Raw genomic sequence first — 9375 nt, 5'->3', positions numbered from 1 at the left:
ACGAGGCCGTTGGGATCCAGCACGGCGTTCCGTATTACCCTCCTGAACCCACCGGTTCCATATTCTGCTAACAGCTATTGGATCTCGACCAACGCGAGCAGCAGTGTCGCGATACGATAAACCACAATCTCGATAGGCTACAATCCGACCTTTATCAAAGTCGGAAACATGATGGTACGTATTTCTCCTCCTTACACGAGGCATCACAACAACGTTTCACCAGGTAACGCCGGTCAGCTGCTGTTTGTGTATGAGAAATCGGTTGGAAACTTTCCCCATGTCAGCACGTTGTAGGTGTCGCCACCGGCGCCAACCTTGTGTGAATGCTCTGAAAAGCTAATCATTTGCATATCACAGCATCTTCTACCCGTCGGTTAAATTTCGCGTCTGTAGCACGTCCTCTGTAGCAATTTTAATGGCCAGTAGTGTATGATACCTGGCAATTTCTGTACGCTGGACGCAGCTGCTTCACGTATCTACAACGCGATTTTGCTAACGCCTCTATGGCATCGCCTCTTCGTAGCTCTGTTTTCGCCTCTAGCCGTTTGCGCCTCATAGTTAAAAGCCGTCAAAAGCGGTGCTAGGTGTCGGCGATTACCTTGACTCGACTGTAGGGGTGCCTTAGTAGAAAAGTATAAATGTACTTCATGCATGATGTGGCACTTCTTCACGCATCTCAGTGTTTGTGACATTTTTTTAACTATGTGCAGTACAAAGATATATTTGTGTAGGAACATCCAGTGGCATAAGTGGGTACTGTATGAGAAATATGTTGCGAATAGAGTTAGCAGCAAAGAAGTAATACATTTAAACGTCATGCCCGATGCGGCAATTTTTCACGCATCTCATTGTTTATGACGTCTTACAGATTATAAAAGGAATGGACCTGTAGTAGGTTAATTCGTCACAGAAGTGACTCGAAAGTTGATGGCATATCGTTACAGCGCACTGTACTAACGTTGGCAGCTATCATAAAGATTCTGGAGCAGCACGAAGCCAACCTTCTTCCACAGATAACAAAGGGGCCCGGTAAATGTGCGCCATCAGTAGTAGGTTGATCTTGATCCCACTACGAGTGTTGCCTGACGATACGGGATACATTTACCAAGTCTGGTTGAAACCGGTACAGTGGTTTAAGAGAAGATGTGGAACATACACACGCATACAGCGTGACAATTATTGAACTACCGTATTTCTTTGTTTTGTTTTTTAAACGTATTTTCGCGAATCTAAGCGCCTTCGAATGTAATGCGCAATTCCAACTTTAAAAATTAAATTAATTGAAAAAATTTGGCACATCGCTGTTAGGATATTTTGGTATTGTTGAAATTTATTTTACTATACTAACTTTATTTCAAATAATAGTGAATGTATAGATGAACTATAGAAAACAACAATAATTTATTTGTAAGTTACTCATTATGGTAATAAGTGCATTTTCATTATTAAAAAAGAACGCCTAACTTGATTACCTACACGACACACAAAATAATGTAGTGTAAATTACAGGCGTTACTCATCATTCTTCACTAATGTCATCGTTACTGGAACATCGGAAGCGTCTGCATCAGAAATAGATTCATTTCCTCCTTCCCCGTCATTCTCGGTGTCATTCCAGAGCACATCATCTTCACTGCCATCCGAATAATTTGAAATACAGCATTTCTCGAATAATTTTACAATCATAGGAGCTGCGAAACGTTTCCAGGCAGCCGAAACCCAGCGCGCAAAAATGTAGGGTTGTGGTTGTTGTTGTTGTGGTCTTCAGTCCAGAGACTGGTTTGATGCAGCTCTCCATGCTACTCTATCCTGTGCAAGCTTCTTCATCTCCCAGTACCTACTGCAACCTACATCCTTCTGAATCTGCTGAGTGTATTCCTCTCTTGGCCTCCCTCTACGATTTTTACCCTCAACGAAGCCCTCCGATACTAAAATGGTGATCCCTTGCTGCCTCAGAACATGTACCTTCTTCTTACCAAGTTTTGCCACAAACTAATCTTCTCCCCATTTCTTTTCAATGCCTCCTCATTAGTTCTGTAGGCCCACATAACGAAAGCTTCTATTCTCTTCTTGTCCAAACTATTTATCGTCCATGTTTCACTTCCATACATGGCTACACTCCATACAAATACTTTCAGAAAAGACTTCCTGACACTTAGATCTATACTCGATGTTAACAAATTTCTCTTCTTCAGAAACGCTTTCCTTGCCATTGCCAGTCTACATTTTATATCCTCTCTACTACGACCATCATCAGTTATTTTGCTCCCCAAATAGCAAAACTCCTTTACTACTTTACGTGTCTCATTTCCTAATCTAATTCCCCAGCATCACCCGACTTAATTCGACTACATTCCATTATCCTCGTTTTGCTTTTGTTAATGTTCATATTATATACTCCTCTCAAGACACTGTCCATTCCATTCAACTGCTCTTCCAAGTCCTTTGCCGTCTCTGACAGAATTACAATGTCATCGGCGAACCTCAAAGTTTTTATTTCTTCTCCATGGACTCTGATACCTACTCCGAATTTTTCTTTTGTTTCCTTTACTGCTTGCTCAATATACAAATTGAATAACATCGGGGAGAGGCTACAACCCTGTCTTACTCCCTTCCCAACCACTGCTTCCCTTTCATGTCCCTCGACTCTTATAACTGCCATCTGGTTTCTGTACAAATTGTAAATAGCCTTTCGCTCCCTGTATTTTACCCCTGGTACCTTTAGAATTTGAAAGAGAGTATTCCAATCAACATTGTCAAAAGCTTTCTCTAAGTCTACAGATGCTAGAAACGTAGGTTTGTCTTTCCTTAATCTTTCTTCTAAGATAAGTTGTAAGGTCAGTATTGCCTCACGTGTTCTAATATTTCTACGGAATCCAAACTGATCTTCCCCGAGGTCGGCTTCTACCAATTTTTCCCATTGTTCTGTAAGGAATTCGCGTTAGTATTTTGCAGCTGTGACTTATTAAACTGATAGTTCGGTAATTTTCACATCTGTCAACACCTGCTTCCTTTGGGATTGGAATTATTATATTCTTCTTGAAGACTGAGGGTATTTCGCCTGTCTCATACATCTTGCTCACCAGATGATAGAGTTTTGTCAGGACTGGCTCTCCCAAGGCTGTCAGTAGTTCTAATGGAATGTTGTCTGCTCCCGGGGCCTTTTTTCGACTCAGGTCTTTCAGTGCTCTCTCAAACTCTTTACGCAGTATCATACCTCCCATTTCATCTTCATCTACATCCTCTTCTATTTCCATAATATTGTCGTCAAGTACATCGCCCTTGTGTAGGGTGCCGGACGTTTAATTTTTTTTTCGGAGTCCGTTCACGATTTGGTTCGCAAAACCATTTTTCGCACTGTCCCTGAAAGTAACCTTTGAAAGGTTTATTTATTAAACGTCCAGGGGTTTTAATACAGAAGTCATTTCACTAGGAATAGTAACAAGGTCACTGGGCAGACAGTGGATCTCTGTTTTTACGAAGTCAGTGAGATGACCACGAACTGCATCAAGACAGATTATTGATGGTTGTTTGGGACGAAGTTCCCACACGTTTCGAAGCCAGTCAAGCATCAAAGTTTCAGTCATCCATCCCTTCTCTTGACTCCGAACAATGACGTCGTCAGGGAATAGCTTTTCATTTTTTGCAGTCTTGGGGCTTGTTTTACGCTTGAAGATTAAAAAAGGGGGAAGTTTGTTACCATCTGGCTGTGGTTTCCAGCATTACTGTACGCGCTGTTTTTCACTCCCAGACGTTTTGATGATAACTTCTTTTGCACCCAACTCGTCAAAAAAAAAAAAAAAAAAAATGGTTCAAATGGCTCTGAGCACTAAGGGACTTAACATCTGAGGTCATCAGTCCGCTAGAACTTAGAACTGCTCAAACCTAAGTAACCTAGGGACATCACACACATCCATGTCCGAGGCAGGATTCGAACCTGCGACCGGAGCAGTCGCGCGGTTCCAGACTGAAGCGCCTAGAACCGCTCGGCCACGCAGGCCGGCACCCAACTCGTCAATCGTGTCATTATGAGGTAAATCAAACCAAATTGCCTACTTGGCCCATCGAAAAAGTCTTCTTTCCGAAGTGTGATAATATACCGCTGAATTTCGTTAAGTTTCTTCCGAAAATTCTGTGGAAGCTTTTGGCATATTGTTGTGCTTTTGGCATATTGTTGTACGGCGTCGCAGAGATAAGCCTGCTCGTTTTCATAAAGCGATCAACCCATCCTCGGCTAATCTCATACTCTTGCTTCGGTATAATAAGAGCTGCAGCCACCGTTTTTGCTGTTTTTATTATGGTCTCACTGGTCACAGGCTGCCCATTCTTCCTCCTTTCTCGGACGTATTCCAAAACATTTACTTCAACGTTAAGATGTCTTCCTTTGCGAGGTCGAGTGAATTTCTTTCTAATAGCGGCAGTTCCAAATAATACCAATTTCTGTTTCTTCCAGAAGGGATTGTTGCTCTCGGCTACATTGAACTCTAGTCATGCCCTTCTGTTACCATATTTTTCAGCATAAGGAATTACTTTACGCTTGAAAGTAGCTTCTCTGCTTGCATTCCAGTTCGTGACTACCTAATGCAAACACAATGAGAAGTACTGTAGTAGGCCGACAACGATGAAACAAGGTTGGGAAGTTGAACAATGCATTGTAATGTACGGGACAGTACCTAAATTTCAACGAGTAGATAAAAACAAACAAAAAAAAACAATAATGCACGTTCCATCTGAACCGACGACTGAAGAAAACTTCCTCTTCTGGCAGTAATAGATTTTGTTCTGACGCCTGCATACAAAATTCAGAACTGGAAATATGTACCAGCTCTTTTAACTCGATAACCACTTCCTTCCTTTAATTCACAGACACCGTACCTACATTTTCTTGGCAGAGCTTAATAAATGTTTTGCTACTTTAAGTCGCGCAGGGTAAGAAATACCGGTGAACTATTCAAGTTTGTACTCGAATCTAATGCGCCATCGAATCTTACGCGCACCCCAATGTTCAGTACTTCGCATGGAAAAAAAGTGCGCACTAGATTAGCGTAAATACGGTATATGAGAAAAAAAGGAAAATTAGTTACAGACTATGATGTGCACACACTTTATTCAACATGTAAACGTCACTATAGATATTCAGACTTAGGTTATGATATGTTCGATATGCCTGCCATCACTGGTGATGATTTGGCGCAGGCGAATAGAGAAATTCTGCATGACCCGCTGAAATGTCCGAACATCGATGCTGTCAGTGACCTCCTGGATGCCTGTTCTCATTTCAGCAATGGATTTGGGGTTATTGCTGTACACTTTGTCTTTAATGTAGCCCCACACAAAGGAGTCGTATGTGTTCAGATCCGGAGAATATGGCGGCCAATCGAGGCCAATGCCAGTGGCCTCTGGGTACCCCAGAGCCAGAATGCGGTCCCCCACGTGCTCCTCCAGGACATCAAACGCTCTCCTGCTTCGATGGGTTAGTGCTCTGTCTTGCATGAACCACATCTTATCGAAATCACGGCCACTTTTTATAATGGGGATGAAATCGTCTTCCAAAATCTTCACGTGCCGTTCGGTATTGACCGTGCCATCAAGGAATACCGCACCGACTATTCCGTGACGACATTGCACACCACACACTCACCCCTCAAGGGTGATGAGACTTCTCGATCACGAAATGCAGATTCTCAGTCCCCCAAATGCGCCTGTTTTACTTGTTAACGAACCCATCCAAATGGAAGTGGGATTAGCTAAACCAATAACATCATGGCCCACCGCCGACCATGAAACCTGAACGTCCTAACACAAACTGATCATAAGTTATGACGGTTTTATTTCATATACACTCCTGGAAATTGAAATAAGAATACCGTGAATTCATTGTCCCAGGAAGGGGAAACTTTATTGACACATTCCTGGGGTCAGATACATCACATGATCACACTGACAGAACCACAGGCACATAGACACAGGCAACAGAGCATGCACAATGTCGGCACTAGTACAGTGTATATCCAACTTTCGCAGCAATGCAGGCTGCTATTCTCCCATGGAGTGATCGCAGAGATGCTGGATGTAGTCCTGTGGAACGGCTTGCCATGCCATTTCCACCTGGCGCCTCAGTTGGACCAGCGTTCGTGCTGGACGTGCAGACCGCATGAGACGACACTTCATCCAGTCCCAAACATGCTCAATGGGGGACAGATCCGGAGATCTTGCTGGCCAGGGTAGTTGACTTACACCTTCTAGAGCACGTTGGGTGGCACGGGATACATGAGGACGTGCATTGTCCTGTTGGAACAGCAAGTTCCCTTGCCGGTCTAGGAATGGTAGAACGATGGGTTCGATGACGGTTTGGATGTACCGTGCACTATTCAGTGTCCCCTCGACGATCACCAGAGGAGTACGGCCAGTGTAGGAGATCGCTCCCCACACCATGATGCCAGGTGTTGGCCCTGTGTGCCTCGGTCGTATGCAGTCCTGATTGTGGCGCTCACCTGCACGGCGCCAAACACGCATACGACCATCATTGGCACCAAGGCAGAAGCGACTCTCATCGCTGAAGACGACACGTCTCCATTCGTCCCTCCATTCACGCCTGTCGCGACACCACTGGAGGCGGGCTGCACGATGTTGGGGCATGAGCGGAAGACGGCCTAACGGTGTGAGGGACCGTAGCCCAGCTTCATGGAGACGGTTGCGAATGGTCCTCGCCGATACCCCAGGAGCAACAGTGTCCCTAATTTGCTGGGAAGTGGCGGTGCGGTCCCCTACGGCACTGCGTAGGATCCTACGGTCTTGGCGTGCATCCGTGCGTCACTGCGGTCCGGTCCCAGGTCGACGGGCACGTGCTCCTTCCGCCGACCACTGGCGACAACATCGATGTACTGTGGAGACCTCACGCCCCACGTGTTGAGCAATTCGGCGGTACGTCCACCCGGCCTCCCGCGTGCCCACTATACGCCCTCGCTCAAAGTCCGTCAACTGCACATACGGGTCACGTCCACGCTGTCGAGGCACGCTACCAGTGTTAAAGACTGCGATGGAGCTCCGTATGCCACGGCAAACTGGCTGACACTGACGGCGGCGGTGCACAAATGCTGCGCAGCTATCGCCATTCGACGGCCAACACCGCGGTTCCTGGTGTGTCCGCTGTGCCGTGCGTGTGATCATTGCTTGTACAGCCCTCTCGCAGTGTCCGGAGCAAGTATGGTGGGTCTGACACACCGGTGTCAATGTGTTCTTTTTTCCATTTCCAGGAGTGTAGTTCAATAATCGTCACCCTCTACAAACTTCAATTTTCGTAAATGTTTATGGATTTATTGATAGAGATACAGAGGTTCTCAGTGGCTGAGTGTTGCTTGGCTTATCATCTTCATTATGAGTAAGTTGTGGACACTCCCATCTTCCAAGGTGCTTCATTCGTATTCATAGAACTGTAAGCATATGTTTTTGGGTTTCAACTGGGTATGGGTTGCCTTCAGAAACTGTGAATTCCCTCCCTCGCCGAACCGAGTCGTGGCTTGAGACGTTGGTGTGTTAGCGTGTGTCTCCTGGCAGTGACTAATGTTTTATCCATTATTACTTCAGCGGCTGTACTGTGTGCTGAAACACTAAGAACTATCCCCACGTGGAGATAATGCTAGTTATCACTGTGTTTATAATGAAGCTGTGCATCTTTCTTTCTTTTGGGGATGAGGAAGCCGGTTCGTAAACAAGTAGGTACTAATCTCTGTGTCATGCAGCTGTAGAATGGTAAAAGTGGAAAAGAAGATTTGGATAATCTCGGTGTTCTCAGACGAAGATTTCATGTGGTGTGCTTATTATTACCTCTCATAAACACACGTACATGTCCTTGCTAGTCACGCAATGTCACTGTCGCAATGTCCTGCACGAAACAGCGAGGATACGTCTGCCCTTCTGCTTCCCGGCAGTTTCTTTTTACTAGGGTCTGCAGCTGATGGGAATACATTAGCAAGCCTGTCTTCACTGACGGAGTAGCTTGTCATTCACAGAAAACTCTTATAGCAGAAACATCCACACAATAACGCTTGAGACGTTGCTCGCATTCATTATTATAAGAGAAACAACTTTTTTATCTAAATTTTGTTACTCTGCTTCCTTATTCGATGTGCTATAGATACTGCTAAAGTCACAGTATTTTCCGTCGGTGAAGCAGCAATGTTGCCAAATCAGCTCTTTGAAAGCTAACTCTGGCCTCTTGTTAACACCGTTTAGCTGACATGTGAGTGATTCACCTGGGGTACGGAAGTATGGATTTTTTCGCAATCATCTGGATTCTTTTCTAGATTTCTTTTTTACGTGACAACAGGAAAGCGTATAATCCAAGTTGATTAAAGGAAAATTATTTGCATTTAACTTCAATATTCCATGGAAATTTATTATTAGACTGAATTAAAAAAAAACAATAAAGAACACTAAATCTGTGTTGGCGACGTTCTGGGCTCGTCAGCATACACGTACTCAAGAGCAAAAACATAACTCCGAAAAATAAACAGTTGAGAGACTTCCTGAAAACGCTGTTGCAACATAGCATAGTATGACAACTTCACAATAACGAAGGAAGGTGTTATGGGCAAAGCCGTTTTTGATTTATGCAGGATGACTTGAAAGTCAGGTGCATCGCAGTTGCAATAAAGAGTGTGGCAGCAACTGAAGTAGGAACAGCGAACTTATGCAGGGCAGTAGTTCGCTACGAATAAGAAATAATATTGTGGAGCAGATATAGTCCTGTTAACAGCCCAGTAGAAACATTACTTATATATTTCTTCTGAGTAAAATAAAGTTATGCGAAAGAAACTGACATGAAGGAATTTATTTAAATACAATTTCGCGTCAAAATATCGAGGTTTTACAAATGGGCTGATATTTTATACGCGTATCACAGAAATAAAATCTCAAATTGTTATATCTACATTCAATGTACGGTACTAGTGTAACCATAAATCATTTCTCTAATGAGATGTACACGGCGCATTTTTATTCTTTTGTGCTTTTCTCACCAGCTATTATTAAACCCATTAAAAAAAGAGACGTTGTACTAGCACTTAAGATATGATGCAAAATCCTGTGGAATAGTATTTAATGAAACAGTTTTAAACTGAATTACATACGTTACGGTACTATTGTAACCATAAATCATTTCTCTAATGAGATGTACACGGCACATTTTTATTCTTTTGTGCTTTTCTCACCAGCTATTATTAAACCCATTAAAAAAAGAGACGTTGTACTAGCACTTAAGATATGATGCAAAATCCTGTGGAATAGTATTTAATGAAACAGTTTTAAACTGAATTACATACGTTAAATAAATTTCATGCATTTGTAGGACATTTCAGTGCTGGCATTGTGAAA

Source organism: Schistocerca gregaria, chromosome 6 (genome assembly GCF_023897955.1).
Source record: "Schistocerca gregaria isolate iqSchGreg1 chromosome 6, iqSchGreg1.2, whole genome shotgun sequence".
NCBI classification, from domain to species: Eukaryota; Metazoa; Arthropoda; class Insecta; order Orthoptera; family Acrididae; genus Schistocerca; species Schistocerca gregaria.
The sequence above is the reverse complement of the archived record's forward strand: the minus strand, read 5'-3'. Positions refer to the sequence as shown.